The sequence below is a fragment of the Phyllostomus hastatus genome, unplaced genomic scaffold (assembly GCF_019186645.2).
Source record: "Phyllostomus hastatus isolate PE091 unplaced genomic scaffold, TTU_PhHast_1.1 phas_contig_1, whole genome shotgun sequence".
NCBI lineage: Eukaryota > Metazoa > Chordata > Mammalia > Chiroptera > Phyllostomidae > Phyllostomus > Phyllostomus hastatus.
The window spans coordinates 15,807,564-15,825,346 of record NW_025333498.1 but is presented as its reverse complement, the minus strand read 5'-3'; positions in this window follow the sequence as shown (position 1 = coordinate 15,825,346).

Here is a 17,783-nt window from a genome sequence, read left to right as displayed (position 1 = left end):
TATTGTGTAAAATAAGTTTACTTAAACACAAGTAAGGCAATACCTTGACAGTCAATGTGATCACCAAGAAGGCTACTAAGTGACCAACAGTGACCTATGGGTGAGTATCCTACATAGTATGGATATGCTGAGTGAAGGGAAGATTCATGCCCAGGCTTGACAAAGTGAGACAGTGCAAAATGTCATCATGCTACTCAGAACAGCATGTAACTTAAACCTTATGAATTGTTTATTTCTGGAATTTTTCATTTAATGTTTTCTGACCATGGCTGACTACAGGCTACTGAAACCAAAGAAAGCAAAACCATGAATAAGGGGAAAATGCTGTAATATTCTCCAATAACAGAGACCTGTGCTCCTTGGAAAAGTGGCTGGTTCTAGAGCTGGGACAGGAAAAATATAAGCTGAGCCTCGAACATCTTGTGGTTTGAAAAAGTAAAGAAGTGCTCAAAAAAAGTGATGACTTGTTGAAAGGACACAGAAGCCAACTTGAAGGAGCTCCCAATGGCCAAGGCTGAGATATTTTGAGCAGTAAGAGATAATAAAAATCGTAATAGTAATGGATTATAATCCATAAAATATCCATGAGTGCATATTCATCTAAGTAAATACGTGAGCAAAAATAAACATCCAGCCTGGCCCCTAAATATAAGAAAAGCAAGGGTTGTATGTTTGTGATCAGATATCTAGACTCAGAGAAACTAATAAACTTTCTTTGAAATATTATTCTTCTCAATTCTCTGATGAGGAATAATTTACCTACTACATACAACAGCAGCCAGAGGAAAAGGAGACATACACTGGAATCTGTTAGCATCAACTCTTATAGTCATCCTTCTTTAGATGACATATTGTTGCTATATATAGTGTAGATATGAGTAATGGAGTGTGATTGCAAGCCAATATTTAGGGGAAAGTTAGGCCTATCACAACCACAACTCTGATGGAATGTCTTGGTGATGGATTTAGTCTTATATGTTCTCAATTTATTTTTCTCTGGGATGCTTTTCTATTTAGAGTATTAAATGACTTATATTTGATGAACAGAGAAAGACACTTATTAATTGTGAAATCTTGGGTAACTTATTTAACTTTTCCAAGATTCCTTATCTACAAAATGGGAATAATAATAGCCTCTACTTCACACAGATATTTATGAAAATTAAAGAATCAATACACATAAAGAACTAAAAATAATTGTAACATATAGTAAGTACTCAATAAAGTGAACTGATTTTATTTTTGCTAGAGAAATGGCTAAGAAATAAAAGGTCACTTCAATTGTCAGCTAAAAGTAATCTTATTCAAACATTTCTTCTTATAAATCATAGCTAATACTAGATCCAGGAGAATAAATTGATGACAGTAAAGGAGTCACTAAAAGTGCAAAGCAAATCTTACATGAAGAAAATGCTAGGAGGCCAATGCCTAAGGGGGAAGGGTTTTCAGGAACATGTATAAAAGACACATGGACAAAACCAAAGGGGGCAGGATCAGGGGTAAGAAGTGGGGATGGCTGGGGTGGGGGAGTGGCGAGGGGAAAATGGAGACAACTATACTTGAACAGCAATAAAAAAATGTGAAAAAAAAAAGAGAAAAGGCTAGGTATTCATGACAAAGGTAGAGGTTATGCTCCTGAGTCCAAGAACTTCTGCTTTGCCAAGGCCAATGGGGATGATAATCATAAATTTAAGCCACTTCAAATAGGAGAAAAATAACCTAAGAAACATATAATGAGAGGATCATTCTGAGAAAGGTAGTTGTGGGGAGAGAAATATTCCTTCTTGCCAACAATCAGCTGTCTTTTTGCCCTCTCTGCTGTGGACTGTTTCTCCATCTCTATCCCCCTTTCCACTCTATATAAAGACAAATAAGCCTTTCTAAAATAAACGACAAAGCAACAAAGCATCCTTTCCCACTAAGCAACAGGGAGCTGTGCCCTAAAGAAGCAGGTGAATTGGAACATGTTAGGGCTTCCATGTTAGCACTGCAATAGGTTGATTCTCTGACCTAACAGAGGTTGAAGTCTTCTCTTCGAGACGCACTCAGGTCTCTGCATGGAAGAGTGCCCTCCACATGGTTTAAAACCCCACCACGAAGCACAGTTACATACATTAAGCTACTGCAATAAAACACAGCCTAACATCATCCAACCTCCATAGTTATATGCTGTTAGATATTTAATTAAGAAATCATATGAAGCGAACTATTGTATATACAATAAAGAGAGAAAGGAAAACAAAATGCAGGTGTAGAACAGAGCCCAGCTTGGTAACATGTACAGTTTTCATTTGCTTTCACCCAGGGGCATTTGTATAAAAGATTATTTTGCCAAATATTTATATTTTTCTTCATTTTCTTGAAGCATGTCTTTTCCAGAAAGAAAAAGACATTTAACAAGTATTAAAAACATGTGTTTAAACCATTTTAGAAAGTTTAATTTTCTTTAAAAATGGTTTCCGGAGCTGGGGTCTTCTCCAAGTTTCTCGAGCTGAATTTTCACCTGATCATATGTCAAGTCTGACCTGGGTGACCCTCTGTGGGCCTCTGTCAATCACATGGGATTTTCCTTGGACCCCCACCTGAGAATATCCACCAGCCACTGACAACTGCTATGAGAGAAAAGCAAAAGTGAGCAAAAGACCTGACACAGTTGTTCAGCATGAAGGGTTTGGTTTTCTGGGAGCTTGTTTCATATCATTGTAAAGTTTATAAAGCAAACTTCTGGAATATGGCCAGGAAGTTTTGAATATTATAGTCATGAGCAGCTCAGTCCCATAAACATAATCAAAGTCTGTATCAAGTTTATACCCAGGGCAGTAGTAACAAATGACACAAATGTGGTAAAAGATGCTGGGCACTGCTCAGAGAAATTAATGAAACGTGAAGAAAAGTAAACAACTGCTTCACCCGCTGGAAACCAGGTCCATGCCAAGCCCTGTCCTTCTGATGGGATATTGGGCTGAGTGAAACGGAGGTACCAACTTCCAGCAGCCCAATTCCTACTCAGATTTTATAGGGCCTACCAAATGCACAAGGGCGGAATGAGAGCAGTGGCTGACTGTTTATTGCAGCTTTGACTTGCCTGACTCCCATTTCCAGAGCTGATCAACTAAGCTAAACCTGACCTTGAAGCTGGAAGCATTAAAGGATGAAGGGTTAAGGAGAAATTATTCTTGAAAAATTTCTCCAGGATGTAATATGAAAAAGAAAAAAGAGGCAGAAAACTGTACTTGAACAATTAAAATAAATAAATAAATAAATAAATAATAGAATGGCACTCTTCCCACTGTCCTTCCCCTTTATTCAGAAAGGGAAAAAAAAAGAGGACTCAGTGCTGACAAAAGCATACTTTTGTTTCTTTCCCCTTAGGATGGCTTTTTGAGTGTAGGATGAAGCAGCAGTCAACTCCTCAGGATGGCTTTATGTCTTAGAAGGGCTGGCTTCCTGACCCATGCCATGAGACAAAGTGGAGCTTTCCTTGTACCATTCCCACCTTTCAGGGCACCCTGAGTGGCAAGGAGGCCTGTTTCTGCTGCGGCAACATCAAGATCCTCCCAACTTCACCTAAAAATTTTCTTCCAGAAAAAGCAAGGAGTCTTGCAGGAGGAAAGCAGCTTTTTCTGAAGATCATGTGGCTGGATACAGAGATTCTTCTTGCTAAAGAGATCTGCAAAATGTACTCAAGAAAAACTCCAAAGATGGAGAGGTTTAAGCACAATTTTGCATGTAGTTGCGCAGATATTGCTAAACTAGAAGTACAGCAATATATATTGCTACTGTCGAAGTTGGGCAAATATTTGATTGCCTGACACTTATTTTTAACACTATCACCAGTATATGTTTATTCTACTCTGTGGTTAACAATGGCATGGATAGATTCAGATTTAACATATGAATATACAGGTTAGAGTGCTCCCTGCTCATTATGAAAATGGCTTTAGTGATTCGGAGGAAAAAAGAAATTCAGGTAAAAATAAACAAGGAATTAGTTTAGTCATGGAATAGCTGGCGTCTCGGCCTTCCGCTAGCTCAGCAATCCTATCTCCAGCAATTATACCAATGCCAAGCTTTCATCATTTTGCATTTTTGTACTTGGAGTGTGTGAAAGCACATCAGTTTCAAATGACATACAGTTTTACACTCAAAAGATCATTTGCTCCCACGAATCCAAACTAAATCAGCAGTTGTCCTCAGCTGCAGAGAGGAATAAACAAAGCAGATCCTTCAAGGTACATGGCTGGCAAATTTATTATTATTTTTTAAAATTTGGACATAGATTTCATACACAATTCAAAAGTGCTTCAGTACTGTGCATTTGTACAAAGTAAATCCATCAGAAATCAAGCTGCCAGCAGTCAGGGCGCACTAGATTTTATTTTTAAGGAGGAGACAAAGAGATGTGAAGAATACAAAAGTTTAAGGATCGTGAAAGTCAACTCTTGAAGAGGGAAAAAGGAGGTACATGTAAGCAGTGTAAGAAAAAAAAAGATGGTAAGTATCAGTTGAGAAGTATAAAAGAGGCATTTTAAGTTTAGCAAAGGTCTGATTGTACTTTTGAAGTACTGGGAGCAAGAAAAAAGCCTAAGAACAAACTAAACCTTGGGATTGCTCAATGAGAGTAACAAAGGATAACAGAACAAAGAAACATGCCAGACTTTTCCTTAAAATGGCCAAGAGACCAGAGGAGTTTGAGGTGGTTATATATCAAGAAACGGTGGGTGTTCTTATCTAGAAAGTCAAAGGCTACAATGGAGATGAAGAGAAGAAACAAAACCAAAAACTGAAACAACCAAAAATACATGAGTAGAATGAACATCAGTTTACCAAATACTGCAATTCTTGGAAATATTTTTGAAGAATACAAAATAGACTCATTTTTTTAAAAATAGGGGCATGCTTGTATATTATATATACACATATAATCTCTAAGTAAATTTTTTAAATTTAAGTTGTTAAATGAGAGTTTATTGAAGAAAACCAAATTTGTTTTAAATACATTTCTACTGGTTGTGGTTAGCCTCCAAAATTCTGCTTAGCTTTTATAGTTAGATGGATATGCTAAATCTAATATTCTTAACCAAATGAGAGAGCTTATAAAAAAGCATGAAAAAATGAATAATACCTCATTGATTAATATTGGTCTTTCAAACCCTTCCCCTCTCCCCAGTATATTAAAGTCCATTTTTCCTCAAGCTCCAAAGAAAGGTATTAGCTTGAGGACATAGAACATAGAGTTTTTTAACTTAACTTTACATTTAGTGCCTAAAAAAAGAAAATAGGGTATATTATATTAAAGCTTTACCACACCATGTTCGTTTTGGGAAAACCAACAGACATGGAGACCAGATGCCTTTAAGGAAAAAAAACCCTAAAATTATTCTATCAACAGAAAAATGGTCTTGTCTCCTTCCCTTAAACCTGCTATACTAACTGACAGTCATTTGCTTAAACTTTTTTGCCTTTGCCCACCATCAAACAAGAAGACCCAGGTTCGATTCCCAGCCAGGGTACATTCCTGGGTTGCAGGCCATGACCCCCAGCAACTGCACATTGATGTTTCTCTCTCTCTCTCTCTCCCCTCCCTTCCCTCCCTAAAAATAAATAAATAAAATCTTAAAAAAAAAGAAGATACACTGAAAATGGTTTTTGGCCCACACCACCAATCCTAACCAAATGGGTATGAGGAAGAGCTCAAGATTCACTGTTGAGGGGCCATATGGAATAGATTTCTGAATATAGTTTCAGGCTACAGCACTGAGGTCCAACCACCAGAAATAGTGTTGGAGCTAAGACGAAGAAACTGCCTGGCAAATGTAGGTGGGACCTAGAGAAAAATGGAGGGTGGTGGAATTTATCAGGGAATGATGGAGCATATTGATGCCCTCCCTCTGGGAGTTTGTCGTGCCTGCACTGTGTGAAAAAGAAGAGTGGGTCTTGAAGTTTAGACAACTACCCTGAAATGGAATTGGTGCAGGAAGAAAGATTGAGAAGGGGCAAAGGGAGAAGGCACCCTGAGTGTGGGCACATGGCCTTTTCCTGGACTATGCATCTGCTAGTGCCTTATCTTCCCCAGATGCTGTTTAAGATTTGAGAGGCAATAGGAATACCAGTGATGATCGACGACATGACCAGGTCAGGGAGTTGTGCTGGAAATAAACAGGTTGCCCGTGGTAAAGGTGCTGGGTATAGGGTGGAGGGGAGACAGGTACTGAGGGCACTGGGTCAGGCGTGAGCAAAGCTCCAGTCTCCGCCTTTCACCAGGTTGTGAAGAAGCTTTAACACACTGATGGTCAAGGGAACCTCTGAAGGCCAGTTTGGGATTCCTTTAATTGTCATCTAAAAGCTGAAAATTAGGAAGCCATTTCTTTTTCTCATGGAGTCCATGAAATTATGAAGTCTCTTCTCTCCCTTGTGGCTTACCTGTTTTACCTCATAAACTGTTCCAAGTGCAACTCCGGTGCTTGCAGGGTGCACTTCCTTCCTTTTCTGCTCCTCAGATCTTTTTAGGGTTTGTGTTTATTTTTACCCCTCCTTACTCTGCCATCCCTGCAACTATCTACATGATCATGTAACCTAAGCTACTGGCATTGAGTTGGCCATTCTGACCTTAAAGTGGGAGCCAAGCTGTTCATTCAGTCTCGCTTCAGACCCCTGCAGAAAACCATGAGGCTTAAAACGAAATGATGCTGTGGGTTACATGGGTATACCCATTTGTCAGAATTATATAGTTAAAACTTTTTGATGTATGTGAATTTTATCTTGAAAAACTTAAGAATCTCTAAATAGGGGATTGGGAATGAGTAGAGGTATATAGGAAGCAAGAGGGCAGGATACTGTTAATGATTGAAGCTGAGTGATTGGTACATGGGAGTTTATTTTACTATTCTGTTTACTTTGTGTATGTTTGAAATTTCACACAATAAACAGTAACCAGAGGGGAGGTGGGACAGGATAATGGGGGGAAAAGAGGGAAGGGTTGTCAAGGAACGTGTGTAAGGATGCATGGACAAAGCCAAACGGGGGTAGGATTGAGGGTGGGAGGTGGGGGTGGCTGGGGTAGGGGAGAGTGATGAGGGGAAATTGGAGACAAGTATACTTGAACAACAATTAAAAATATTTAAAGAAATAAAAAAAGATAAAATGGTAGTTCTTCCACATGTACTATGCCACAGCCATATATGTATTCATACATATGAATACAAACACACATACACACATATTCCAGGGGTATGGAGGCATTAGTTTTAGAGCCATCTGGTTCCAATTTTTTCACATGTGGTTCACTATTCATCCAGTGAGGAAGAGAGGGCGATGACGTCTGTCAGCCTATCCAACATTTTGCATTGACTTGAGCATTTGGGTAATAAAGTCATCTTTACTTTTCTTCTGGTCTCCAGAATGGAAGCTAGACAACTGGAACATATCTCTACACTGAGATTTTCAATAGCACCACTTTATATAATCCTCTCAATCCCTTGCCACTATCCAAAACATTCGTCTGCACTCCATTATTTGAAATGAAAATGGAGGCTGCAATGTGATATCTCAGAGAACAGCCAGGTATGTGACTAAATACTTTCCCTTAAAATTCCCTTCAACTTCCCTTACAATTAAGGGTACTGTTCTTCTCATTCTTAGTTTATTTACTTTTCACTGGTACTTTCTTAAATTACCAAAATACTGAATAATATACGGTTTCTCACCAACTTTCTAACAGGTTTATTTCACTACCTCTACAAGGGCTACCTCCCATCCTGTTTTATTTTTCTCACTTTTGCTGCCTTCCCCTTAATATAACCTCTTAAATTCTCTAGAATAAGTTCTGTAACAAGTGTATTTATTCTATAGGGAAGGTCACATCCCAGATACCTTTTAAAATGTCTTTTTATAAACCCCTCAATAGACACTTCAGTGTAAGATAAAATATTAATGACTTGGACTAATGAAGGGTAGCCTAGTATGAATTAAGAAATATTTAAAAAGAAATATATAAAAGAAAAGCTACACCCAATAAAGAACGGAAGGTTACAAATTATTAGAAATAGAGATGCTTACAGACTCATTTTGATGAATAGAAAATAAGGTCTTTTAATCGGTATACTAATAACTTTCTAAGTAATTTTTTGTTCCAAAAGTACTAGAAACAGCATGTCTTCCTAATGGGGTGGAGATGAAAGCCCACTTCCATTATTTCTCTGTTTCCCAGATTCTTTCTCTTTCTTTAAATGTAAGATAAACTGGGGAGACCTCTGCCTCCAATTCATAAATTTTGACTTCTTGGAGTACAAATTCATGAAGTTCAGCTATCACATAATAAAGTGATGTTTCTATACAATTGCAATCTGACTTAGATTTTCAGATATGGTCTATAGCTCTTCCTACTGTGTGTATGTGTGTGTGTGTGTGTGTGTGTGTGTGTGTGTGTGTGTGTTTAATCAAAAGAGGGATGTAATACCCAAAATATAATTCACCATTACCTCAGAAAACTTAATTGCAAAATGTAGAAAGAAAAAATTCTGAATCCACTAAACTAGGCACAAAGAAAATAATAGGAAATAACTGATGAACAGTGCAGATGTCAGGCCGCCCCTTGCTCCTCAGTCTGACAGGCCTTCATCTCAGCGGACCAGATGCAGTCGCTGGGGCAGTCACCAGGCTACTTTTCTTCTCATCCACATAACTCCCTGCTTAAATCTTTCATACTGGGCAAACTCAGGCCCAGCCCTCTTATTTCCTGCACTTCCCTTTCAGCTAGAAATGCTTTGACCTTTATCTCAAGCTGTATATTGGGGCCTTCTGCCGATGTGTTTTAAAGCACCTTTACCACAGGGACCCAGGGTGGATCTGAGTCCTTGGACCCAGCTGTGGGGTTTGAGCCCGAGCAGAAAATGACTGAATAACTGAACAAGCACAAATAAAAATGTACTTAAATTTAAGTGCAATGTCTTTGATGCACTAAAACTTAGACATACTTCCATATGCAGCTAAAGTGAAGGATAATAGTTGGACCATAAATGTACTACTTGATGCAGTCCCGAACATACATGTAGGTATTTCATTAGAGAAAGTGTGTCAGAAATTTAGGTTAAAATGAACTTGACATTTGAGATCAAGAGAAAAGAGGAGAAGCAGCCTCAAATCCCCAGAGCCCTCTCTTATCTCATCTAAGCTCCTCTTCATTAGCTACAAGTGGGCTTTTCAGAGCATGGATTTCCAGAGCTGTATTCCTCTTGTGCTTCCCCCTCTGTTACTCAGCTCAGACTAAAATGGATGTGCCTGAGCAACATACAATGAGATAGGAGAGTCTGATTTTTAAAAAAAGAAAAGGAAAAAAGTATAGCCCAAGAGTCTCATTAGAGTTAGTTATTTTTCTAAGTAAATATCCAGGGCAATGTGTTTCCAAAGACATTCCTAGGATTATACGTGTACATTTGTTTTTATATAAATGTAAATTCGAAAACTTTTCCAAGATTTCTGGCTACTTGAAAATGGACACTTCACAGACTTGGTGTTACATTTACGTTCCAACATCCAGAATGGGTATTTCTGGGTGTGGGGACTATACTTGAATCAAGGGACTCGGTAAATTTGCCTTCTAATTCTGAACCCAGTGAAAAGATATCCAACAATTGCTGCAAACAGAACACTTGAGGGAGCAGAAAAGGGATAAACATGGTTTCTAGTACCTACTAAGAACAGAGCTAAGCATTTCACATACATTCTGCAAAGAATCTAACTTACCCTCTCCAATCCCACCATCCCCCATTATACAAAGAGAAAACCATGGCTCAAACTTGTTAAGTAACATGCTAGTACATGATGGAGCCTAGAATCAGGCTCCTGTAGTACCTTGTAGTATCATGCAGGTTTGCTTTCTGAGAAACCCCATGAACACTAAGTTTCTAATAGCAGATCACTAGATTGGAAGGACATTCCAGACAATGCGCCACAGAACATTTCATGGAAGATGTCTCGTGCTCCATTTTCTTCCGTGTCTCGAACAAAGCCATTGAAGGTAAACTCACCTAATTTGCATGTGATGGAATATGATACTTACAAGAAGAACACTAAATATATTAGGTGACTAAGTCAGGACTACAGAAAATACTGACCAGTGATGAGCTGAATGGAATAAGATGTTGCTATAAGGAGGTAAATGTAAAGATCAGTATGTATGTTCAAAAAGCCAATCTCACAGTAATATGCGAAGAGACAAAGTTTAAAAACAACTACAGACAGTGTTTTAGTCAACAATGGAATCAGAACAAGTTTATAGGGTCATTTGGTTACATCACATGATTCTAAGCTATATTAAAAGATGTACAAGATATATAGTGAGGGTGGTGATATTTCCATGACAACTGCATTGGTCAGGCCACACCCTAAAAGGAAAATTTGATTCATTTGATGTGTATTTATTGAGTGCTTTCTATGTGCTAGGTATCATGCTGAGCCTTGAGGATCTAGTTGAGAAAAAAATAGATACATTAGCCATAGACATGAACCTTAATAGTACAACAAATGTGGGTAAAGTCTGCTCAGAGAATGGAAAGGAACTTAAAACTATATCTTAGACAACAATAAAAGGTTGGAAAAAGTCTTTTCTTACAGAACTTTTTAAAGGTTGATGGGAAAAATGGATTTATGTTTTGTGATAGATTTTACAATACTTCAAAAGTGTTCTTGCCCTCTCTGTGAAAGAATTTTACATCCCTGGCCCACAATGTTAGGCCTGGCCGCCTGACTAGCCATGCTCCTTCTCCTGGGAGAATTATATGTCTCCAGCCTTGTTGGCCTCCAGAGCAGCCACCTGACTCCTTTGGCCAATGAAATGTAGGCATAAGTGATTATGCAGAGAAAATGCAACTAACCAAATTAAAGATGTCAGTTCATCCTTGTTCTAGCTGGAAAACAATTCATTGGGTAATTTGGTTTCAAGCAGCAACAGAATATTCCGTTTATAACCCAAAGAAAGAGTTCCTTTTACCAAACATGTGTTACCTTAGCCAAAACCAGAAGTAAGATCAAGTTTACTAAGAAGTCAAACAGACATGTTCAAGACTGCATTCTAATCGTTACTAGTTCTCAAAATTAGGTGGCCCACCTATCATTAACACATATTAGTGTTGCCAATTTCATTCTAATTGTGGGTTTGATTCAACTTGTTCAAATCAATTTTATTGATGTGTAAGGACACTTACAATGTATCACATGCAGTTTTGGTTAAAAGTTTAGTGATCAGGCTGGAAATGAAAAATTGATGCTTGGCTCTATTAGCAATGCTGTTCATTCCACTCTTACACAGTAATCTGCTTCTACTTAAGTGTCCAGCATTAGGAAATGAGTTATCATTGGTGATCTCGAAGTGAAATTGAAGATGTCAGATAGCTTGGTAGTTTGCTTGCACACAAAAAAGGCAGATAACTTGCTTCCTTTCCTTCCTTCTGCTCAATACTTGACCTTTTAGCAGGCACTAAAGCCACTCTGGAAATGTATTTATATATTTCTTGCAATTAAGAACTGCTGCTTCTAAAAGGGACTACAGAATGAACTTTAATTAGGACTCGCTTTCTGGGGATATGCCCTGCTAGCCACTCCCTTTCATTTACTTCTCATTCTTCCAGAGGAATTTAAACTAGCAATCACCTTTATGAGCAAGTTGTCTTTCTCTTTAGAAGATATTGCCCAAGCAGTCCCTGCTGAGTTGGAGAGGTGTCTCACCCCCGAATCTGTATACCTGTCACTGTGAGAGGAGCTAACATACCCTTTTTTAACATTATCACTAGCTAAGGCTTTGAGTATAAGAAGGAAACTTCTCATGATGATTTTGAAAGCATTCATAAAGGATACTAATATACCAGAAAACATGATCTCATATTTTATAACCCAGTGAAGAGATGAAACAAACCTAAAACACATTTTTAAAGTCAAAACCAAAACATTTTGATAAGTTCTATACAAAATAGTTGATCTGCCACTATTTTCAAATGGAGTGAACTAAAACTAATTATATTCATATTCAGAGGAGGAAATGTCTATAATAAAAAAATGGAGGGTTGCATAATAAAGATGGATTTTAAGAGGGAATTTGAGAGAAAAGAACAGAGTTCATTCCAGGGAGAGAGAATGTGAGTAGGAGGCAAAGAGTGTGGAAGGGACCAGAAATGAACTATTTTGGCTATAGGCTCTAGCATATGGTAGGATTTACTAAATGTTGGGTGAAGGATGGAGGGGAGCAATAGAATGGCTCAGAAAGAGAGCCCTCTTAGAAGTGAGACCCAAATGGCTGCATTTGGTTCCAATTGTGAAAACTTTTCTACCCAGGCTATGGAGCTTAGGCTTTATCTTTTGAATAGTGTTGGGGGTTTTTTTGGTGGGGGGGGGGGGAGGTGTTTACTGTGTCAGGTTCCAGGCAGGTGCTCCCTGCTGAGGTGTGGGGGCTTGATATTTCATATTCTTGAATGAAAACTTTTCATTCTTTACCTATCTGCCTTCCAAGGCAACCACAGACTGAAGTTATCTGACCCCACTCAGACATCTCTGAGTATTTGTTATTGATATAATTCATTAAGCAATTAATTGTACATAATTTTGATATGTCCTTGTGATGGTTAATTTTATATGTCAAGTTGACTGGATCCACAAGATGCCCAGATATTGGCCAAATATTTTTCTGGCTATTTCTGTTAGGGTATATTTGGATGAGATTAACATTTGAATAGGTGGACATAGGTGAGCCTCATCCAATCAGCTGAAGTGCTGAACAGAACAAAACACTGTCAGCAAAGTGGGAATAGAGGGAAGATACCTCAATATAATAAAGGCCATATAGAATAAACCCACTCAGCATCATACTCAATGGGCAAAAGTTACAAGCATTCATTTTAAGATTGGGAACAAGACAGGGTGTCTGCTTTCACTTCTATTATTCAAAATAATACTGGAAGTCCTAGCCACAGCAATCACACAAGAAGAAGAAATAAAAGGCATCCAAATTGGAAAGGAAGTAGTAAAATTGTCATTATTTGCAGATGTCATGATACTGTACATAGAGAACCCCAAAGATTCCACCAAGAAACTACCAGAACTGACAAATGAATTCAGCAAAGTAGCAGGATACAAAATTAACACCCAGAAATCTATTGCATTTTTCTATGCCAATAGTGAACTAACAGAAATTTTGCAATTGCCTCAAAAAGAATGAAATACCTAGAATAACACTAACCAATGATGTAAAAGACCTGTAACATGGAAAATTATATGACACTGAAGAAAGAAACTGAAGAAGATACAAGTAAAGGGAAGCTCATACCATTTTCAAGGATAGGAAGAATTAACATCATTAAAATGTCCATAATACCAAAAGCAATCTATAGATTCAATGCAATTCCTATCAAAATTCCAATAACATATTTCACAGAACTAGAAAAATATTTCAAAAATTTATATGGAGTCACAAAAGGCTCCACATAGCAACAGCAATCCTGAGAGAGAAGATCAAAGTTGGAGGAATCACACTACCTAATATCAAAGTATACAATAAGGCCATAGTGATTAAAACAACTTGGTACTGGCATAAAAATAAACACATGGATCAATAGAACAGAATAGAGAGCCCAGAAATAAACCAACACATTTATAGTCAATTAATATTTGACAGAGGAAGCAAGCACATTACAATGGGCTAAAGACAGTTTATTCAATAAATAGTGTTGGAAAAATTGGACAGATACGTGCAGAAAAATGAAACTAGACCGTCTTATTACACCACACACAAGAATAAATTCAAAATGAATCAAAGACAAATGTTAGACCCCAAAACATAAAAATCCTAAAAGAAAACATAGGCAGCAAAATCTCAGACATTGTTTGTAGCAATTTTTTATTGGATATATCTCCCCAGACAAGGGAAACAAAAGAAAAAATAAACAAATGTGACTACATCAAACTAAAAAGTTTTTGCAAAGCAAAGGGAATGAGCAAAATAAAAAGACAACACAACGAATGGGAGCATATATTTGCTGATACATCTGATAAGGGGTTAATATCCAAAATTTGTAAGAACTTATAAAACCCAACACCCAAAACTAATAACCCAATTAAAAACTGGGCAAAAGATCTGAACAGACATTTCTCCAAAGAGGACCTACAGATGGCCAATAGACATATGAAAAGATGTTCAACGTCATTAATCTCAGAGAAATGAAATTAAAACCCTAATGAGATATCATAGCACACCTGTCAGAATGGCTGTCATCAATAAATCAACAAACAAGTGCTAGCGAGGATGTAGAGAAAGGGGAACTCTTTTGCACTGTTGGTGGGAATGCAGATTGGTGCAGTGACTATAGAAAGCAGTATGGAGACACTTCAAACAATTAAAAATGAATCTTCCATTTGACCCAGCGATCCCACTTCTGGGAGTATATCCAAAGGAAACCAAAACACTAATTCAAAAGAACATAAGCACCCCTATGTTCATTGCAGCATTATTTACAATCACCAAGATACAGAAACAGCCCAAGTGTCCATCAATAGATGAGTGGATAAAACAACTATGGGACATTTACACAATGGAATGGAATACTACTCAGCCATAAAAAATAAGATTTACCTTTTGCAACAGTATGGATGGGTGTGGAGGATATTATGCTAAGTGAAATAAGCCAGTTAGAGAAAGACAAATACCATATGGTTTCACTCATATGTGGAATCTAATAAACAAACTGAACTAACAAGCAAAACAGAGACAGACTCATAGATGGAGAGAAGATGACAGTTAGTGATGGGGGGTTAGGTTAAGGGGTGGAGGGACTGAGCAAAGAGGAAAAGGACTCATGAACTGCATATGGTGATTGGTGGGGGGTGGGTAATATAAGGGAATTAAATGGTAATGGAAAAAAATGTCCAACAAAGATTGAAAAAAAAGAAAGAAAAATAACAATTTAAAAAAATGGTGGACCCTCCCCCAGGTAAGAGAGAATTCTTCCTACCTGATGGTATTTTAACTGGAACATTGACCATTTCCTTTCTTGGACTTGAACTGAAACATCAGCTTTTCCTGGGTCTTGAGTTTGCCAGCCTGTGGACAGGAAGTACACAATAGCTCTCCTGGGTCTCCAGCTTGCCAACTCACCCTGAGATCTTGAAGCTTTGAGCCTCCACAATCACATTAGCCAAGTCTTTATAACAAATCTTTTTAGATAGATGTATAAATATATATAGATACTTATCTCTTATTGGTTGTGATTCTTTAGAGAACCCTGAGTAAAATAGTCCTCTTCTCTTATCTTAAACTGTTATGAAACCCTTAATGTTATTTAGGATACATCACCGTGGAGGGCAGCAGGGCTACAACATACATTTATGAAAATTATCCCCTGCCCAAGCTCCTGACTAGGAGGATGAGGAGGACAAAAATTCAGCACCAGGTCCACCTGCCAAATGCAATCCTGGAAGGAATTATGCCCACCTGGAAGAAGGAACCCTGTTTCTAATTCTCAGAAGCACTGAGACTAGTGGAGGCCCCGGGCAGCAGCATTTCATGGAGAACCCAAGCAAGTGGTGTGAGCATTCCAAATTGCCTGCTCTGCCCATCATGGGGCAGGACTCATCTAGCTCTACCTTACAGTGGCCAGAGCTAAGTTTCAGGAATTGCCATAAGGTTTCCACAAAATGCTCTAAAAGCAAGTGTTCTTTCAGTTGATTGGAATGAGGACAATACACATTATACCGATGACCAAATTCCCACAATTTCAACATTTAAAAGTATATCAGTCAGGATTCTTAACTGCTAGCACCAGAAACCAACTCCAACAGATTAAGCAGAAAAGAATGTATTAAGTAACTCACAGATCACAGCAAAGAATGGAAAACCACACTCAGAAAACAGGTAGGAAAGGTGTCTGTCCACCACCAGGACAAGAATCAAAATGACACTTAGAACCAGCCAGGCAAAGACACTTTCGCCACAGCCATGAAACACCGGATGCCTCCCCTCCTCCAGCCATCCCTAGCACTTTCACTAGGATGATTTCTTCACTACTCCTGCTTCTTTGCACCCCTGCCCATGGATGCCAAATCTCAGGTATTCAATACTGTCTGATGGGATGAGCCACTTCAGGATCTCAGTGGGAGGTGAGCTCTACTTCTTACCTTGCCTCCTAAGTTGAGGAATTCCTGAAACACAGGAATAGGATTCATACTTTGGAAGTCAAAAAATAAAAACGTTCTCTTCATGATCATGCATATTTGAGCATTAGCTGTGTACAAGACACAATTTAGTATGCATGGAATAGAAACACTGTGTTCATTTATTTCAACTTCATTTAAACTCTTCAATGGGAGAGCCTGATCTCAGCTTCCTAACTTCAGTAGAGAGCACAACACATACCAGCATTTCGTGGAGAAGGAGTATCTCACAGAACTCAAGTAAAATGTACTGAATGAGGGTAAGTTTGTACACAGGGCAAGTGATTCTCAAACAGAAAAACAAATTTCAGCTGAAGTCTCCTTAATTCTGACAGGTCCTGTGTTGCTAGAACCTGCATAAACGGCAAATGTAATCATGAACACATATTCAGCAAACTGCTTCAAAAACACTCAGAAGTGTTTCCCTGTGGGTAAACGTTACAGGCTTCCTTATGATGAAGCTGCCAAGCAGCCTTTGTCACACAGAAAGAGCACAGATTGTCATTGTTTTTACTTTAGAACCTGCACCAAAGTCCATAATGGTTTTATAAATCTCAAAAATATATAAAACATTAAGTATATTTTCTTTCTTGATGTTCAATCTCACAAATCTAGAAGAAATTGTGGCTCCTACCCACTTTGTAGATTGCTAACCACTACACAGAAAGCCTCTATAAAGAATTGTTGACTGAATACCTAAATGAATAATATTTCAAAAATTATGTGTGGATAAAATGAAATAAGATGGGTGGAAATATTTGAAATTCTTAAGAAGAAAATGTGCTGACTAAATTGAAAGCAAGAGTATTAAAGGACAGTTTCCCAACTACATGATGGATGGTAAAGAATATCGTGAATCTGATAAATAACATTTTGTTTTCGTTTGAAAGGAGTCACACTAATATATATCTTGTTTTTATTTTCCCAAAACAGAAGACGATTCTTGCTGTCTAAGCCCTGGGTTTTTCCTCAGGCCGTGGTAAGGGCCTGGTGCTTGGAGGCCCTTACCACGGCCTGAGGAAACTGTTAAAAGGTGTGGCCAAGTGCTGGAAACAGCCTACGAGCCCATCAGTAAATGAATGGATCAAAAAACCATGGAACATTTACACAATGGAATTCTATGCAGCAGAAAGAAAGAAGGAGCTCCTATCCTTTGCAACAGCATGGATGGAGCTGGAGAGCATTATGCTAAGCGAAACAAGCCAGGAAGTGAAAGACAAATACCATATGATGTCACCTTTAACAGGAATCTAATCAACAAAACAAACAAACAAGCAAAATATAACCAAAGACACTGAAATTGAGAACAGGCTGACAGTGACCAGGAGGGAGAGGGGAGGGAATTTCAAGGGAAAGGGAGAAGGGTTTTCAGGAATAAGTATAAAGGACACAGGGACAAAAACAAGGGGGAGTGGAAATGGGAGGGAGGTGGGGAGGGCTGGGGGCGTGGACTGGGATGGGGTAAAGGGCAGAAAACTGTATTTGAACAACAATTAAAAAAAAAGGTGTTAAAATCCTTATCAGTAAAGCCAACCCAGATAGAAGTGTTCCTCAGGGAACTTTCACGATCCCTCTCGTCACTGCTCTCT